This window comes from Schistocerca gregaria, chromosome 1, assembly GCF_023897955.1.
Source record: "Schistocerca gregaria isolate iqSchGreg1 chromosome 1, iqSchGreg1.2, whole genome shotgun sequence".
NCBI classification, from domain to species: domain Eukaryota; kingdom Metazoa; phylum Arthropoda; class Insecta; order Orthoptera; family Acrididae; genus Schistocerca; species Schistocerca gregaria.
The window spans coordinates 1,182,693,792-1,182,712,395 of record NC_064920.1 but is presented as its reverse complement, the minus strand read 5'-3'; positions in this window follow the sequence as shown (position 1 = coordinate 1,182,712,395).

Below are 18,604 nucleotides of genomic sequence, written 5' to 3'. Positions count from 1 at the left end.
CCAGGTGCATAGCAGTTGTTGCCAACGAGTCTGCTTTATTGTGCATCATGTTTCTGTACCTCTCCTGTAGTTTGTCTGAGACGGGTCCAACTCCAAGTTCCCATTGGACTTTGACGTTTGTTGCATGATCAAATCGAGTAAGCCCAAGAAACCATCAGAGCAGACGCAGTTCCATCACGTGGAGAGCCTGCTCAAGCTTCGTTGTCGCTGGTCAGCACTCTGACCCATAAAGTGCAACTGGGCATGATACAGTCCTATAAACATTTGACTTGAGGCGTAAAGGCATACGGCGATCCCAGAGGACGCCAATCACCTGGCGCCATTGCAGCTGGCCTGTGTTAACAGGGGCACAGACATCTGGTAGGCTTTCACCATCACTGCAAGTGATTGAGCCATGATATTAGAAATCCTCCATTTCTTCACGTCTTCTCCACCGACTTTGATGATTCCATCGCTTTGAATACAACATTCCGTATATTCTGTCTTCTTGATATTCAGTCATAGGCGAAATTTACCAAGTCATTGACCCCATTTCTGCGTCTGGTCCTGGGGGTCTTCACAGTGTTTTCTTGCTAGTAAAAGATCATCAGCATATAGTAGTGACCAAGGGTGGGGTGACTGTAGGTCATAAGACACGGTGGCCATACAGGGGATTAACAGTAGAGATGACAGTGCTGAATCTTGATCTACTCCGACACTGATAGTAATGTAGTAATCATTGATAGTGGTGTTCCCACTGCACATCGGACATTGGTGGAGACATTTCCATACAACAGTTGGGCCCATTGGATGTAGGCTTCAGGGACACTGTGAGATCGCAACGCTTTCCAAATAAGCTGATGGAGGACACGGTAGAGGGCCTTTCCCCGATCAAGGAATGACATATGAATATCCCTGTTCTTCTCAAGATGTTTCTCAATAAGTTCAAAAATGGTTCAAATGGCTCTGAGCACTATGGGACTTAACTTCTCGGCCGGCCGCGGGGGTCTCGCGGTTCTAGGCGCTCTTTCCGGAACCGTGCGTCTGCTACGGTCGCAGGTTCGAATCCTGCCCCGGGCATGGATGTGTGTGATGTCCTTAGGTTAGTTAGGTTTAAGTAGTTCTAAGTTCTAGGGGACTGATGACCTCAGAAGTTAAGTTCAAAAAATGGTTCAAATGGCTCTGAGCACTATGCGACTTAACATCTGTGGCCATCGGTCGCCTAGAACTTAGAACTACTTAAACCTAACTAACCTAAGGACATCACACACATCAGTGCCCGAGGCAGGATTCGAACCTGCGACCGTAGCGGCCGCGCGGCTCCAGACTGTAGCGCCTAGAACCACTAGGCCACTCCGGCCGTCCTCAATAAGTAACCGAGTGGCATCAATGACATCTGTGGTTCCACTTCCTTTGATAAACTCTCATTGATTTGGGGTGATGGAAACCATTGCGTGGAGGCTGGTGTCTATAAACAGCTCAAAGCTCTTCATGGTGTGACAAAATAGTCAAACTGGTCGATACTGCGAACATTCTGTCACATCACTTTTTCTCTTCCAGATTGGCTGTGTGACGCTCGTTATCCAGGCTCCTGGGACTACATACTTATCAGTGATTCTATTGAACAGGATGGTAAGATTTATGGCACCTTCGTGGCCAAGGATCTTTCATTATTTAGCTGGGATACTATCAGGGCCAGTAGCTTTCCCATTCTTCACCATCTTGACGGCTTCCTTGACCTCCTGGATGGTAATTGATAGTGCAGGTCCAGCAACCAGATCACTTTCGGGTGATGGTCAAATTCCTCATAGCTATTTCTGGAGAAGTAATTACTTCATATGCGGAGAATGCTGAGAGGGTTCTAAAGGAGTCAATGGTCTTCGTCCTTTACGTGTTTGACATGGCCAGTGTCCTGGGTAGCTCGGTGGCGTGCTTTGACGAGGCGATAAATTTTATTTATTCCTTCATGTGTGTCTCATCCATAATACACATTGTCTCAGTAAGAAGATATGGCTGCTATAACTGCTTTCATGGCAGCCAATTTTTGCGTCTTGTAGCTTTGCAGGTCTTTGTTAGTGTGGGGGCTGAAACCATACTTTGACAGTCTTCTTCTTGTCCTTCACAGCTGTTTGCACGTCTTCATTTCACCACCAGACTACTTTATTGATTGCTCGTTTGCCTGGTTTCGTTCTGCCTAGAATGTTATTCGCTGCACAGTGGGCTTAGCTGGTAACGCTGTTCCATATGCCTCATACTGACTGGTCTATGTCGATGGCCTTAAGAACAGCGGTGCGCTGAACTTGCATTGTGATATACGCCACCATTTGATTCTCTGCAGAGACAATTTCGGTTGTGAATATTTAACTTGAGGTCCATGACAAGAGATCGATGCTTGTGAACAGTTGATTCTGAAGGGACGACTTTTTGTCATTTACCAGCTTTAGGTTGCGTCTTCTCGTAAGCATATAGTCAACTGGAGTCTTGTGCCTACCATTTGTTTAGGTTATCAGATGTATATGCCTCTGCTTGAAGAATTTGTTGGTCACCACAAGCTAACGTGCTTGGGCAAAATCCCGATTCCGCATCCCATTCTCATTGACAGTGCCACATCCATTTCCACCATGACATTGGTAATACCCATTTCTTGCTGATCCTACATGACCATTGAGGTCGCCTCCTACTATCAGGTACTCTTCGGGATCAATAGTCCTTAGATGGGTATCTAATTCTATCCTCTTCATCAGGGTATCCGGCTTGTGGCGCGTAGTGGGACACAGTTTGAAGTGTCGATGTGCCAGACTTGAGTTTCACACTCATGAGTCGATCAGAGATTCGGTATCCACTTGTGACACTGTCCTGATACTTTCGCCATTACGAGTGCTGTTTGTGCCGTCATAGTACATTTTGTATCCATCGTCGATCTCACGGACCTTCCCTCCTGTAAAATTCGTTTCTTGGATACATGCAATATCTATGTGCCGGTTTTTCAAGGTTTCAGCTAATCCCGTCTTTAGTATATAAGTATGTTAAAATAAATGTAATGGAAGTCGAAGTCTACATGACACTCAAACCTCCTAATTTCTTGAAAATTGTGGGGGCCAACTGTCTAGATTTTAATCAGTAAGTTTCTCAATGTAGACATATGAAGTACATTATTGCTCAAACCATTGCTGACTCCTAATTTTATGTCGTTGCAATACCTCACAGAGCAGCGTATTATTTCGTGCAAAGATAATGTTTATATTTTTCCCCTTTAATACCTTATGATCTGCGTTGAATTCGCTGCTTACCTCTGTGGTACAACAAACAACAGAAACTGTGCCACAGAAAAGGATCACTTCAGAAGCTCTCCAACTCTGTCTCTCATTATTTTTTAGTGCCACGAGTAACGAACGCAAAAACCCAAAAGAACTGCGAAAATTGTGGGGCTGTCCTCGGGACAGTAATTAAAATCCGCCTGTTGTCGCTTACAGCCAGCTTCGCTTCATTAACAAAGGAAGGAATGACCTTTATGCATAACCCAGTTCAAAGTGACATAATTCAGAACGCCACTCCGTGTTCATTATTGTTTTAAAATATGTAGTAGCCTCTATCGGCAGACTGTAGCGTCAACACTATGATTAATTAAACTTCCTTCAACGTCCAGAGACACTTTTTCAGACTGGGAGGATATGTAGACGATTTTTGTGTATTCGCTGTTCGAATTACGTTCCCCATTTTTGTTCGATGTTCAGTCTTCAGTGCCTCCTTTTCGATTTTCTTCTGTTGTAGGAATCGGAGCAAACTCCACGAGATCCGCTTTTGCTATCTACGACTATGATATTGTACAGGTATTTAGTTTGAGGCTATACAATTACGTCTGGAGCATAAGCACTGATATAAAAGAAAACCTATTTTAAAAGGCTTCACATCTCAGCAACTACTCGTATTAAAATATAAGGTGAATCCATTTCTTATGAATTCATTTGTGGCTATTTAATACCGGAATGTACTCATCATTCTTGTCTTCTTAAACGCTAAAGATGCGATCTTACGTGATTCTAAGTAGAAAGGTAATAGTGTGAAAATACGTATCTCTACGAAATACTTATTATTTTTGTCGAGAGAGCCTTGATAACAGTCTTCGGTGACACTCGAGTACAGAAAAGTCATTTTTTAAGTTACTGTTTGCAATAAATTCATCTTAACGCGACATTTAGTGTAGTACCATTGCCAGCTGCAACTGTTGTTGACATAAGATTGTTTTATATATTTTATCTTTACCATTATTTTATTTTTATTTACGTGAATGCTACGAGAGGTAATATCTTCGCCGCGATCGCTAGAGAGATTATTCTTTTCCTATTTTTGTTGTTTGTTTTCTCGGTTTCCGTAGGGTCATCAGAGGGAAATTTAAATGGAGAAGGTACGAATCATTGCGTATATCACAGCGCAAGAAATTGACTATTCAGGTTAGTTTTTACCTTTAGAGAAACGAACTGTCGATACCGTATAGAATGTCATAGCTGTATACTACACTTACGACTCTAGATATGCAGTGACGACACGAATAGGTATTCCTCTTGTCAGAAGCAGACGACGTACAACCCAAATATATACATCTTAAGCGAACACAAAAAATAGACTACAACTATTAGACAACTGCTGACACAGTAACTTTGGCTGGGTACACAACGCCGCAGGTGATAATTTAAGACGTGGTCTGGGGTCTGCTCATCCCACCAGTAGCAAAACGCACCCTCCACACAGCGACAACATCCCTGAACATTAATTTTGTACTTTGTTACATGAGAATAGTTTCGGTCGAATGATTTCCCGATGCAGCCATCAGAGAGTCTTTCTCCAGGTAGCAACTACGTTTCGAAATGCTGGATACTAGCATGCCACGTACGTAGTCTCGTTTGTGCTGGTGTTACTGTAAGTGTCTTCTTGACTTAACGTATCACTTTCCTCAACGTGCTTACTGGTAGCTATACAGAAATGAACCTCGGTGGTTGTTGCTTTCGTCTTTTCTTTTCCAGTCGCTGTTTCTTTCAGAATGTCGCAGTGAGCAATTCCAGCAAGATAACGTAACTGTCCAGAACGATGGGCCGTAGACGTAATGATTTGACGCGTCTCGTTGGTAGCTGCATCCACTGCTTTGTGGTACCCTGCAGGACTGTACCCTACAAGGCACGTATTGTGCCCGAACATTATAAATTACGTTGAAGAAAACGATCTATTGACACATACCTAGCACGAATTCGGAAAATATGGTTCTTGTGCAACACAACTAGCTCTTAGTTTTCATTGAGTAATTAGTGCTATCGACAAGGGATCTACAATTCACTCCATATTTCTAGATTTCCAAAAGGCTTCTAACACCTATTCCAACAAGCGACGTCTAACAAAATTGCGTGCCAGCGGAGTATTGTCTCAGTTGTGCGACTGGATTCGCGATATCCAGTCAGAAAGGTCACAGTTCGTAGTAACCGACTGAGGGTCTTCGAGAAAAAGAGAAGTGATATCTGCTGTTCTCCAAGGAGGTGTTGCTGCGGACAATATGAGCAGACATTTTAGATTGTTTTAGGATGATGCTTTAATTTACCGTCTAGTAAATTCATCGGAAGATAAAAAACAATTGCAAAATAATTTATATTAATTATATTATTTTAATGATAGAAAGTTCTGATTACAGCACATGATTAGATCCATTAAGTGATAAAGCTATAACAAGTTTCAAGATCTTCATGTAAATAACCGTTAATATAAGGTCTCTTAAAGCGGTAGCTCCGAGGAAATGTTCTACTGTAGGCTCTGTTCTAAAAATTCTAGCCGTAAAAGTTTAAATGCAGTCAAGCCGAGACTTTTCCTGTAATTTAAGCCAGCTTAATTCCATTTATATAAAAATTACGAAGACTGTAAACTGATAAACGGCATGGTTATAGCCGCGTGGGATTAGCCGAGCGGTCTGGGCGCTGCAGTCATGGACTGTGCGGCTGGTCCCGGCGGAGGCTCAAGTCGTCCTCCGGGCATGGGTATGTGTGTGTGTTTGTCCTTAGGATAACTAAGGTTAAGGAGTGTGTAAGCTTAGGGACTGATGACCATAGCAGCTGAGTCCCATAAGATTTCACACACATTTGAACATTTGATTTGACATGGTTGTAGTATGTGTCCAAGAATGCGGCCGTTTACATGCTGCTACCTGGGCATACAGCAGATGAGGGCAGGTGTGGGCTTCGGCCGTCTGCTGCGCCCGTAAACAAATACGGCCTGAGAGGCAGTGAGACTCACTTTGCACCCAGCTACCAATCGGTCCGCGTCAGTCAAACGCCGGCATACGCGCTGCCTCGGGTGACATTACAGCCGGGCTGCTACTAAGCGCATGTTTTTGGAGCAAATAGGAAACGATGTCGCGAGGATTGTTCACCGTCGTACATCGCTTAGATTTCACAGAAGTTACTGTGTCTGTGCAGCCCGTAATGTTAACAAAACCCGTGACAAGTGGTGAATTATTTTCCACTTTTTGGTGAGCAATTAACTTTGGTTATTAGAAGTAGAAACATTTCTTTCAGTGTGCACAAGCTGAATGTGGACTTCCAGACTGGGTACTGTGGTCAGCATGTTCTCCATCGCTCTCTGGCTGACCACAAAAATAGTTTTCAGGCTCTTGTAAACGACGGCGATTATCATCTTACAATTAACCCACCGACCCACATGTAGTGGGGAAACTGAACAGTGAAAGTGATCGGTGCAAATCAGCGAACTCGGTAAGCACAAACAGGACACCGAAGTGGAATATGCCGAAATCAGTATGAAAACAGAGATAAGATTCGCTCGCGAGTGTGGAAACTAAGCTGTGAATGCTAGCCACAGTAGCCTTGATCATGACGGAAGGAGGGGAAGAAGACGACACTAGATCTCGGCTACCAGCGGCACTCAGGATAGTAAAAGACTTTGCCTCGTCACGGAGCTGCGTAGACCTGCGAGACACCTGCATGTTGCTGTGCTGCTGTGTTGCTCTCCTGCGAACCTGTAAAGTTTGGAATGTAGGAGACGAGATACTGGCAGAAGTAAAGCGGTGAGTACCGGGCGTGAGTCGTGCTTCGGTAGCTCAGATGGTAGAGCACTTGCCCGCGAAAGGCAAAGGTCCCGAGTTCGAGTCTCGGTCGGACACACAGTTTTAATCTGCCAGGAAGTTTCATATCAGCGCACACTCCGCTGCAGACTGAAAATCTCATTCTGCATACGGAAATGGTTTGAACAGCCTTATGTACCTGATAAGAATAAAAAATTCTGTCTTGGGCTGGGCAAAATGAAAAATACTTAACAGTATTGATAAACATGGAGAAGAGATGAATATTTTAACGATTCCTGCCAGAACAACCAGTATGATTGAGCCATTAGACGTGTACACACTATGTGATCAAAAGCATCTGGACACCTGGATGAAAATGAGTTACAAGTTCGTGGCGCCCTCCATCGGTAATGCTGGAATACAATATGGTGTTGGCTCACACGTAGTCTTGATGACAGCTTCCGTTCTCACAGACATGCGTTCAATCAGGTGCTCGAATGTTTCTTGGGGAATGGCAGCCCATTCTTCACGCAGTGCTGCACTAAGGAGAGGTATCGATGTCGGTCGATGAGGCCTGAAACGAACTTGGCGTTCCAAAACATCCCAAAGATGTTGTATAGGATTCAGGTCAGGACTCTGTGTAGACCAGTCCATTACAGGGATGTTACTGGCGTGTAACCACTCCGCCACAGGCCGTGAATTATGACCAGGTCCTCGATCAGGTTGAAAGATGCAATCGGCATACCAGAATTGCTGTTCAACAGTGGGAAGCAAAAAAAGAGCTTAAAACATCAATGTGGGCCTGTGCACGGAAAACAACAAGGGGTGCAAAGCCCACGCCATGAAAAACACGATCACACCGTAACACCACCGCTTCCAAATTTTACTGTTGGCGCTGCACACGCTGGCAGATGACTTTCACCGGGCATTCGGCATACCCACCCATGATCGCCACATGGTGTACCGTGATTCACCATTCCACACAAGGTTTCTCCACTGTTCAGTCGTCCAATGTTTACGGTTCTTACACCAAGTGAGGTGTCATTTGGAATTTTCCGGCGTGATGTGCTGCTTATGAGCAGCTGCTCGACCATGAAATCCAAGTTTTCCATCCCACCTATCACAGTACTTGCAGTGGATACTGATACGGTTTGGAATTCCTGTGTGATGATCTGAATAGCTGTCTGCCTATTACACATTAAGAACCTCCTCAGCTGTCGGCGGTGTCAGTCAACAGACGAGGTCGGCCTGTACGCTTTTGTGCTGTACGTGTCCATTGACGCCTCCGCTTTATTATCATAACGGAAACAGTGTATGTAGGGATGTTTAGGAGTGTGGAAATCTCGCGTACAGACGTATGACACAAGTGACACCCAATCACCTCGCCACGTCCGAAGTCCATGAGTTCCGCGGAGCTACCCATTCTGCTCTTTCACGATGTCTAATGACTACTGAGGTCGCTGATATGGAGTACCTGGCAGTAGGTGGCAGCACAATGGAGCTAATATGAAAAATGTATTTTTTTAGGGGTGTACATTACAGCATTGGAAGAATCGTGAAACATTTTTCAGATGTAATTATATTGTATAACTATGAAAGTAATTTGCATTTACGAAATAATGTTCTAAAAATTCATTCCTTCATTCACAATCGGTTATCTTTTCCCATATTTGATCAGATGGTTCATATGGCTCTGAGCACTATGTGACTTAATTTCTGAGGTCATAAGTCCCCTAGACCTTAGAACGACTTAAACCTAACTAACCTAAGGACATCACACACATCCATGTTCGATGCAGGATTTGAATCTGCCACCGTAGTGTCGCGAAGTTCCAGACTGTAGCGCCTAGAACCGCTCGGCCACTCCGGCCGGCCCCAGATTTCTCAATCTTTTCAAATATCATGATACAAGAGTGGCTACATTTAACAGAAACCACCAAAATGTGTGACACAGGGTCACTTTTGCTTTAAAAACTGTGAACCTGTTTGTGAATCTTGTCATGAAACTGCAACTGTCCATTATGTTTGGTGCGGAAAACCAAAATGCATTCAGCGTATTTTGGACCCGAAAAATTCTGCACCTCATTACTGTGTAGATTTTCAATAACGTTACAACAGTGATCTACAAACAATTTCAGAAGTAGCTCAATTAAATTTGAAATGGTTACAAATTGAGAAAAATACACCAAATGTAAAAAGAAAATACAAATACGGCAGATGATATTTTATAACACACGCACACACACACACACACACACACACACACACACACACACACACACACACACAGAGAGAGAGAGAGAGAGAGAGAGAGAGACATACAGACGCGCGCGCGCGCGCGCTTGTGTGTGTGTGTGTGTGTGTGTGTGTGTGTGTGTGTGTGTGTGTGTGTGTGTAAAATATACGTTTAGGATATTTTTATTTGTGGGTAAGACTCTTTAATCAATCCTACATGACATTTGGTTTTGAACTGGACACACATTTGGCGTGTGTGCAGCAGTGTAGAGATGCTTCTAGCTCATTTTGACAAATGCGTCTTTGGAATACCACTTCATCACATATGACTGAATTTGGTTTTCATGATACTATATGTTTTGCTGTCAGTCAAATTTAGAAATTAAATACAATATACTGCAGGGGGAAGGATTTTCGTCGAATATGAGTACACAGTTCTAACATACATTAAAAACAATAGAACTTTGAAGTCTTTCTTTTTAGATCTGTTACCGTTACAATGGTATTCATTTAGAAATACTCAGCCCATTAGCGGTCACGTAGGCATCTATGAAAAAAGTCTTATTTTGCCCTACACTACAACATTTTCAAAGACGATAAATATCGAAGTGTATCCTTTGGGTAGGTTTACTTGTAAGGCGACTAAACATGTCAGGCTAGACTAAATATTTTGCGTCCATGCAGCCTCACTTCAACTCAGAACCTGCCGCTCAGGCGAAAATAACCATTGATTACTTGCCATTACTACATGTCTTTGGAGGTACTAAACAAAATAAAAATATACAACTTGTAACAGCTCTGATTATTAGCATGCAAGTGATGTAAATATTGATGTAATGTACAGGAACAGAAATGTCAGTAATTATACCCATTACACCCTGTGTAATAATAGTAATGATAAGTTACTGTTGACCACTGAACCACTAAGGTGTTGTTGTTGTTGTCTTCAGTCCTGAGACTGGTTTGATGCAGCTCTCCATGCTACTCTATCCTGTGCAAGCTGCTTCATCTCCCAGTACCTACTGCAACCTACATCCTTCTGAATCCGCTTATTGTACTCATCTCTCGGTCTCCCTCTACGATTTTTACCCTCCACGCTGCCCTCCAATGCTAAATTTGTGATCCCTTGATGCCTCAAAACATGTCCTACCAACCGATCCCTTCTTCTAGTCAAGTTGTGCCACAAACTTCTCTTCTCCCCAATCCTATTCAATACCTCCTCATTAGTTACGTGATCTATCCACCTTATCTTCAGTATTCTTCTGTAGCACCACATTTCGAAAGCTTCTATTCTCTTCTTGTCCAAACTAGTTATCGTCCATGTTTCACTTCCATCATGGCTACACTCCAAACAAATACTTTCAGAAACGACTTCCTGATACATAAATCTATATTCGATGTTAACAAATTTCTCTTCTTCAGAAACGCTTTCCTTGCCATTGCCAGTCTACATTTTATATCCTCTCTACTTAGACCATCATCAGTTATTTTACTTCCTAAATAGCAAAACTCCTTTACTACTTTAAGTGTCTCATTTCCTAATCTAATTCCCTCAGCATCACCCGATTTAATTTGACTACATTCCATTATCCTCGTTTTGCTTTTGTTAATGTTCATCTTATATCCTCCTTTCAAGACACTGTCCATTCCGTTCAACTGCTCTTCTAAGTCCTTTGCCGTCTCTGACAGAATTACAATGTCATCGGCGACCCTCAAGGTTTTTACTTCGTCTCCATGAATTTTAATACCTACTCCAAATTTTTCTTTTGTTTCCTTTACTGCTTGCTCAATATACAGATTGAATAACATCGGGGAGAGGCTACAACCCTGTCTCACTCCTTTCCCAACCACTGCTTCCCTTTCATGCCCCTCGACTCTTATTACTGCCATCTGGTTTCTGAACAAATTATAAATAGCCTTTCGCTCCCTGTATTTTACCCCTGCCTCCTTTAGAATTTGAAAAAGAGTATTCCAGTCAACATTGTCAAAAGCTTTCTCTAAGTCTACAAATGCTAGAAACGTAGGTTTGCCTTTTCTTAATCTTTCTTCTAACATAAGTCGTAAGGTCAGTATTGCCTCACGTGTTCCAACATTTCGACGGAATCCAAACTGATCCTCCCCGAGGTCTGCATCTACCAGTTTTTCCATTCGTCTGTAAAGAATTCGCGTTAGTATTTTGCAGCCGTGGCTTATTAAACTGATAGTTCGGTAATTTTCACATCTGTCAGCACCTGCTTTCTTTGGGATTGGAATTATTATATTCTTCTTGAAGTCTGAGGGTATTTCGCCTGTCTCATACATCTTGCTCACCAGCTGGTAGAGTTTTGTCATGACTGGCTCTCCCAAGGCCGTCAGTAGTTCTAATGGAATGTTGTCTACTCCGGGGGCCTTGTTTCGACTCAGGTCTTTCAGTGCTCTGTCAAACTCTTCACGCAGTATCGTATCTCCCATTTCGTCTTCATCTACATCCTCTTCTATTTCCATAATGTTGCCCTCAAGTACATCGCCCTTATATAAACCTTCTATATACTCCTTCCACCTTTCTGCCTTCCCTTCTTTGCTTAGAACTGGGCTGCCATCTGAGCTCTTGATATTCATACACGTGGTTCTCTTCTCTCCAAAGGTCTCTTTAATTTTCCTGTAGGCAGTATCTATCTTACCCCTAGTGAGATAAGCTTCTACATCCTTACATTTGTCCTCTAGCCATCCCTGTTTAGCCATTTTGCACTTCCTGTCGATCTCATTTTTGAGACGTTTGTATTCCTTTTTGCCTGCTTCATTTACTGCATTTTTATATTTTCTCCTTTCATCAATTAAATTCATATTTCTTCTGTTACCCAAGGATTTCTAGCAGCCCTCATCTTTGTACCTACTTTATCCTCTGCTGCCTTCACTACTACATCCCTCAGAGCTACCCATTCTTCTTCTACTGTATTTCTTTCCCCTATTCCTGTCAATTGTTCCCTTATGCTCTCTCTGAAACTCTGTACAACCTCTGGTTCTTTCAGTTTATCCAGGTCCCATCTCCTTAATTTCCTACATTTTTGCAGTTTCTTCAGTTTTAATCTACAGGTCATAACCAATAGATTGTGGTCAGAGTCCACATCTGCCCCTGGAATTGTCTTACAACTTAAAACCTGGTTCCTAAATCTCTGTCTTACCATTATATAATCTGATACCTTTTAGTATCTCCAGGGTTCTTCCACGTATACAACCTTCTTTCATGATTCTTAAACCAAGTGTTAGCTATGATTAAGTTGTGCTCTGTGCAAAATTCTATTAGGCGGCTTCCTCTTTCATTTCTTAGCCCCAATCCATATTCACCTACTATGTTTCCTTCTCTCCCTTTTCCTACACTCGAATTCCAGTCACCCATTACTATTAAATTTTCGTCTCCCTTCACTATCTGAATAATTTCTTTTATTTCATCGTACATTTCTTCAATTTCTTCATCATCTGCAGAGCTAGTTGGCATATAAACTTGTACTACTGTAGTAGGTGTGGGCTTCGTATCTATCTTGGCCACAATAATGCGTTCACTATGCTGTTTGTAGTAGCTTACCCGCATTCCTATTTTCCTATTCATTATTAAACCTACTCCTGCATTACCCCTATTTGATTTTGTGTTTATAATCCTGTAGTCACCTGACCAGAAGTCTTGTTCCTCCTCCCACTATATCTAACTTTAACCTATCCATTTCCCTTTTTAAATTTTCTAACCTACCTGCCAGATTAAGGGATCTGACATTCCACGCTCCGATCCGTAGAACGCCAGTTTTCTTTCTCCTGATAACGACATCCTCCTGAGTAGTCCCCGCCCGGAGATCCGAATGGGGGACTATTTTACCTCCGGAATATTTTACCCAAGAGGATGCCATCATCATTTAATCATACAGTAAAGCTGCATGTCCTCGGGAAAAATTACGGCTGTAGTTTCCCCTTGCTTTCAGCCGTTCGCAGTACCAGCACAGCAAGGCCGTTTTGGTTAATGTTGCAAGGCCAGATCAGTCAATCATCCAGACTGTTGCCCCTGCAACTACTGAAAAGGCTGCTGCCCCTCTTCAGGAACCACACGTTTTTCTGGCCTCTCAACAGATACCCCTCCGTTGTGGTTGTACCTACGGTACGGCCATCTGTATCGCTGAGGCACGCAAGCCTCCCCACCAACGGCAAGGTCCATGGTTCATGGGGGGGCAACTAAGGTAGAATGCGACAAATGACCAACTGGCTTGCTAGAATATGCGCTAGATAAACATTTCAGTGAAACCCTACACACTAGGTAGGAGTACCGCCGTATAGATTATGTATATAAGGAAAGATTACACTCCCCGTTTCTCCTTCGAAACTCGCATTTGAGTTATAGCAGTTCGTGAGAAGACTGTTTTATGCGTTAAACATATCCAAAACCTTGCAGACAAACAAATATTACACGAAGCGAAATGTAGTGTGAGTAGGGCTAAGCGAGAGGCGTTCAATGAATTCCAAAGTAAAGTGCTATGTACTGACTTGGTAAAAAATCCTAAGAAATATTGCTCTTATGTCAAAGTCGTAGGTGAATCAAAACAAAATGTCCAGACACTCTGTGCCCAAAATGATATTGAAACAGGATGACAGACTAAAGGCCGAAATACTAAATGTCTTCTTCCAAAGCTGTTTCACAGAGGAAGACTGCACTGTGCTTCCTTCTCTAGATTGTCGCACAGTTGACAAAGTGGTAGATATCGAAACAGACGACAGAGGGATAGAGAAACAATTAAAATCGCTCAAAAGTGGAAAGGCCGCTGGTCCTGATGGGATACCAGTTCGATTTTACACAGAGTACGCGAAGGAACTTGCCCCCCTTCTTGCAGCGGTGTACCGTAGGTCTCTAGAAGAGCGAAGCGTTCCAAAGGATTGGAAAAGGGCACAGGTCATCCCCGTTTTCAAGAAGGGACAGCGAACAGATGTGCAGAACTATAGACCTATATCTCTAACGCCGATCAGTTGTAGAATTTTGGAACACGTATTATGTTCGAGTATAATGATTTTTCTGGAGAGTAGAAATCTAGTCTGTAGGAATCAGCATGGGTTCCGAAAAAGACGGTCGTGTGAAACCCAGCTAGCGGTATTCATCCACGAGACTCAGAGGGCCATAGACACTGGTTCACAGGTAGATGCCGTGTTTCTTGACTTCCGCACGGCGTTCGATGCAGTTCCCTTGTGGATAACATCGGAAGTTCACTTAGGCTTTTTGCGCATGATGCTGTAGTATATCGAGAGGTTGTAACAATGGAAAACTGTACTGGAGCAAGTAATGGCAATTGAATTTCAATGTAGACTAGTGTAATGGGCTGCGAATACGTAGGAAGAAATATCTTTTATGATTTAGCTACAATATAGCAGGTCAGTAACTGGAAGCAGTTAATTCCATAAATTATCTGGGAGTGGGGATTAGGAGTGATTTAAAATGGAATGACCATCAAACTAATCGTATGTAAAGCAGATGCCAGACTGAGATTAATTGGAAGAATCCTAAGGAAATGCAATCCGAAAACAAAGGAAGTAGGTTGTAGTACATTTATTCGCCCACTGCTTGAATATTGCTCACCGGTATGGGATCCGTACCAGATGGGGTTGGGAGAAGAGGTAGAGATGATCCAACGGAGACAGCGCGCTTCGTTACAGGATCTTTTAGTAATCTGTAAAGCGTTTCGGAGATCATAGATAATCTCCAGTGGCAGACTCTGCAAGAGAGACGCTCAGTAGCTCGATTCGGGCTTTTGTTGAAGTTTCGAGAACATACATTCACCGAGGAGTCAAGTAGTATATTGCTCGTCTTTACGTATATGTCGCGAAGAGACCATAAGAATAAAATCAGGGAGATTAGAGTCCACACAGAGGCATACCGACAATCTTTCTTTCCCTGAACAACACGAGCCTGAAATAGAAGGGAGAACCTATAGAGGTACTCAAGGTACTCTTCACACACACACCGTCAGGTGGCTTGCGGAGTATGGATGCAGATGTAGACGTATGAAGCAGAAACGTCTACCTGCAGGTGACGCAATTCTACATTTACATCTACATCATGCTCCGCAAGCTACTTAATGGTGTATGGCGGAGGGTACTTTCGGTACCACTATCTGACCCCTCCAACCCTGTTCCACTCGCTAATAGTGCGTGGGAAGAATGATTGTCAGTGAGCCTCTGTATTGACTATAATTTCTCGAATTTTCTCCTCGTGGTCAATACGTGAGACGTTTGTGGGGGGGTAGTAATATGTTGTCCGATTCGTCCTGAAAAGCTCTGTCCCGAAATTTCAATAGCAAATCTCTCCATGATGCAGAACGCACTCTTGTAACGTCTGCCAGTGTAGTTTGTTGAGCATATCCGTTCGCACTCTCGCCAGCTAAACGATAATGTACCGAAACACACAGCTCTTCGTTGGACCTTCTCTATCTCTTGTATTAGCCCTACCTGATAGGGATCCCATATAGATAAACAATAAGAATCGGACGAACAAGCGCCTTCTTTCGTGGATGAGTTACATTTCCTTAAAATTCTTCCGATGAATCTGTGTGTGTGTGTGTCTGCATTTCCCACTATCTGTTTTATATGGTCAGTCCACTTAAGGTCGCCCTGGATAGTTACGCCTAGATATTTTACGGCAGAAACTGTCTCCAGTTGTTTGTCATCAACAGTTTAGCTGTACAGTAGTTGATTTCTTCGATAGAGGCATTATCATCGCCTAACAAGATTGTGTTCTATCGTGGTTTATGGCAATGGTCAGGGTTACACGACCCACATGTAAATCGGGAATAGATTTGTTCAGGAACGCCTTGCTGAGTGTCACGCTGAATCTCAGCGGCCCCAAGCGTCTAACGCCCGAGAGGACAAACATACACTATCTGGTCAAAAGTATTTGAACACCTAGTTGTGGTCACCAATATGGAGTGCGTTCATCTTTGTCCTTTGTGACAGCGTGAATTTTGCTGGGGACACGTTCAGTGAGGTGTCTGAATGTCTATGGAGGAATGGCAGTCCGACGTTCCTCAAGAGCCGAGACCTGAGAAGGTAGCGAAGTTGGACGCTGGGGTCTGGAGCGAAGTGGACGTTCTGACTCACCTCAAAGGTATTACGTTGTGTCCGGTAGGGCCTCTGGGCAATCATTCAATTTTAGGATTGTTATTGTCCACAAACTATTGCTTCAGACAGGGTGCATTGTTACGCTGAGAAAAAGAATCATCGCCTCCGAAGTTTTCCTTTACAGTACGTAGTGCACAATGTAGAAAATGTTTTTATACTATCCCGCTTTTAGCGTTTTATTAAGCACAATAAGGTGTCCATATCCTAATCACGAAAATCACCCTCACACCTTAACACTAACTCCTCTGCAGTTCACTTGAGACACTATACTAACGCTCGCCAGGTGTTCTCCAAATACAAACCCTTCCGTCGGATTTACACAGGATACAGTGTGATTCGTGACTCCAAATCACACGTTTCCAAACATCCATTGTCCAGCTTATCGCTCTTCACACCACTTCAAGCGTTGCTTATCACTGACTGCAGAAATACACTCCTTGAAATTGAAATACGAACACGGTGAATTCATTGTCCCAGGAAGGGGAAACTTTATTGACACATTCCCGGGGTCAGATACATCACATGATCTCACTGACAGAACCACAGGCACAGAGCATGCACAATGTCGGCACTAGTACAGTGTATATCCACCTTTCGCAGCAATGTAGGCTCCTATTCTCCCATGGAGACGATCGTAGAGATGCTGGATGTAGTCCTGTGGAACGGCTTGCCATGCCATTTCCACCTGGCGCCTCAGTTGGACCAGCGTTCGTACTGGACGTGCAGACTGCGTGAGACGACGATTCATCCAGTCCCAAACATGCTCAATGGGGGACAGATCCGGAGGTCTTGCTGGCCAGGGTAGTTGACTTACACCTTCTAGAGCACGTTGGGTGGCACGGGATAAATGCGGACGTGCATTGTCCTGTTAGAACAGCAAGTTCCCTTGCCGGTCTAGGAATGGTAGAACGATGGGTTCGATGACGGTTTGGATGTACCGTGCACTATTCAGTGTCCCCTCGACGATCACCAGAGGTGTACGGCCAGTGTAGGAGATCGCTCCCCACACCATGATGCCTGGTGTTGGCCCTGTGTGCCTCGGTCGTATGCAGCGCTGATTGTGGCGCTCACCTGCACGGCGCCAAACACGCATACGACCATCATTGGCACCAAGGCAGAAGCGACTCTCATCGCTGAAGACGACACGTCTCCATTCGTCCCTCCATTCACGCCTGTCGCGACACCACTGGAGGCGGGCTGCACGATGTTGGGGCGTGAGCGGAAGACGGCCTAACGGTGTGCGGGACTGTAGCACAGCTTCATGGAGACGGTTGCGAATGGTCCTCGCCGATACCCCAGGAACAACAGTGTCCCTAATATGCTGGGAAGTAGCGGTGCGGTCCCCTACGGCACTGCATAGGATCCTACGGTCTTGGCGTGCATCCGTGCGTCGCTGCGGTCCGGTCCCAGAACGACGGGCACGTGCACCTTCCGCCGACCACTGGCGAAAACATCGATGTACTGTGGAGACCTCACGCCCCACGTGTTGAGCAATTCGGCGGTACGTCCACCCGGCCTCCGGCATGCCCACCATATACCCTCGCTCAAAGTCCGTCAACTGCACATACGGTTCACGTCCACGCTGTCGCGGCATGCTACCAGTGTTAAAGACTGCGATGGAGCTCCGTATGCCACGGCAAACTGGCTGACACTGACGGCGGCGGTGCACAAATGCTGCGCAGCTAGCGCCATTCGACGGCCAACACCGCGGTTCCTGGTGTGTCCGCTGTGCCGTGCGTGTGATCATTGCTTGTACAGCCCTCTCGCAGTGTCCGGAGCAAGTATGGTGGGTCTGACACACCGGTGTCAATGTGTTCTTTTTTCCATTTCCAGGAGTGGATGTTGCTTATTGGAAGCTGTATATGGGGAGCTAAAAGGAAGGTATACTATGGTCAAGCAGTCATTGCATTATCTGGACTTCTAGTAGCATTTTGGAACTCGCAAGTGATTCCTACCACTGACTTCATGAGATTATTTACAACAACTCTGGACAATGCTCATCGGTCACTGTCTGTCGGTGTATGAGGTCTGCTTTGTCTGCATTCAGCTGTGGTTGTTCCTTCAGAATTCCACTTTACAAAGTATCACCAGCAGTCGACTTTGGCAGCTTTAATAGGGATGATATGTGTGTGATGGTTTTGTTACACGGATGACGTCTTACGGTTGATCCACGTTCGAGGTCACCGAGCTCTCCTGACGGACCCAGTC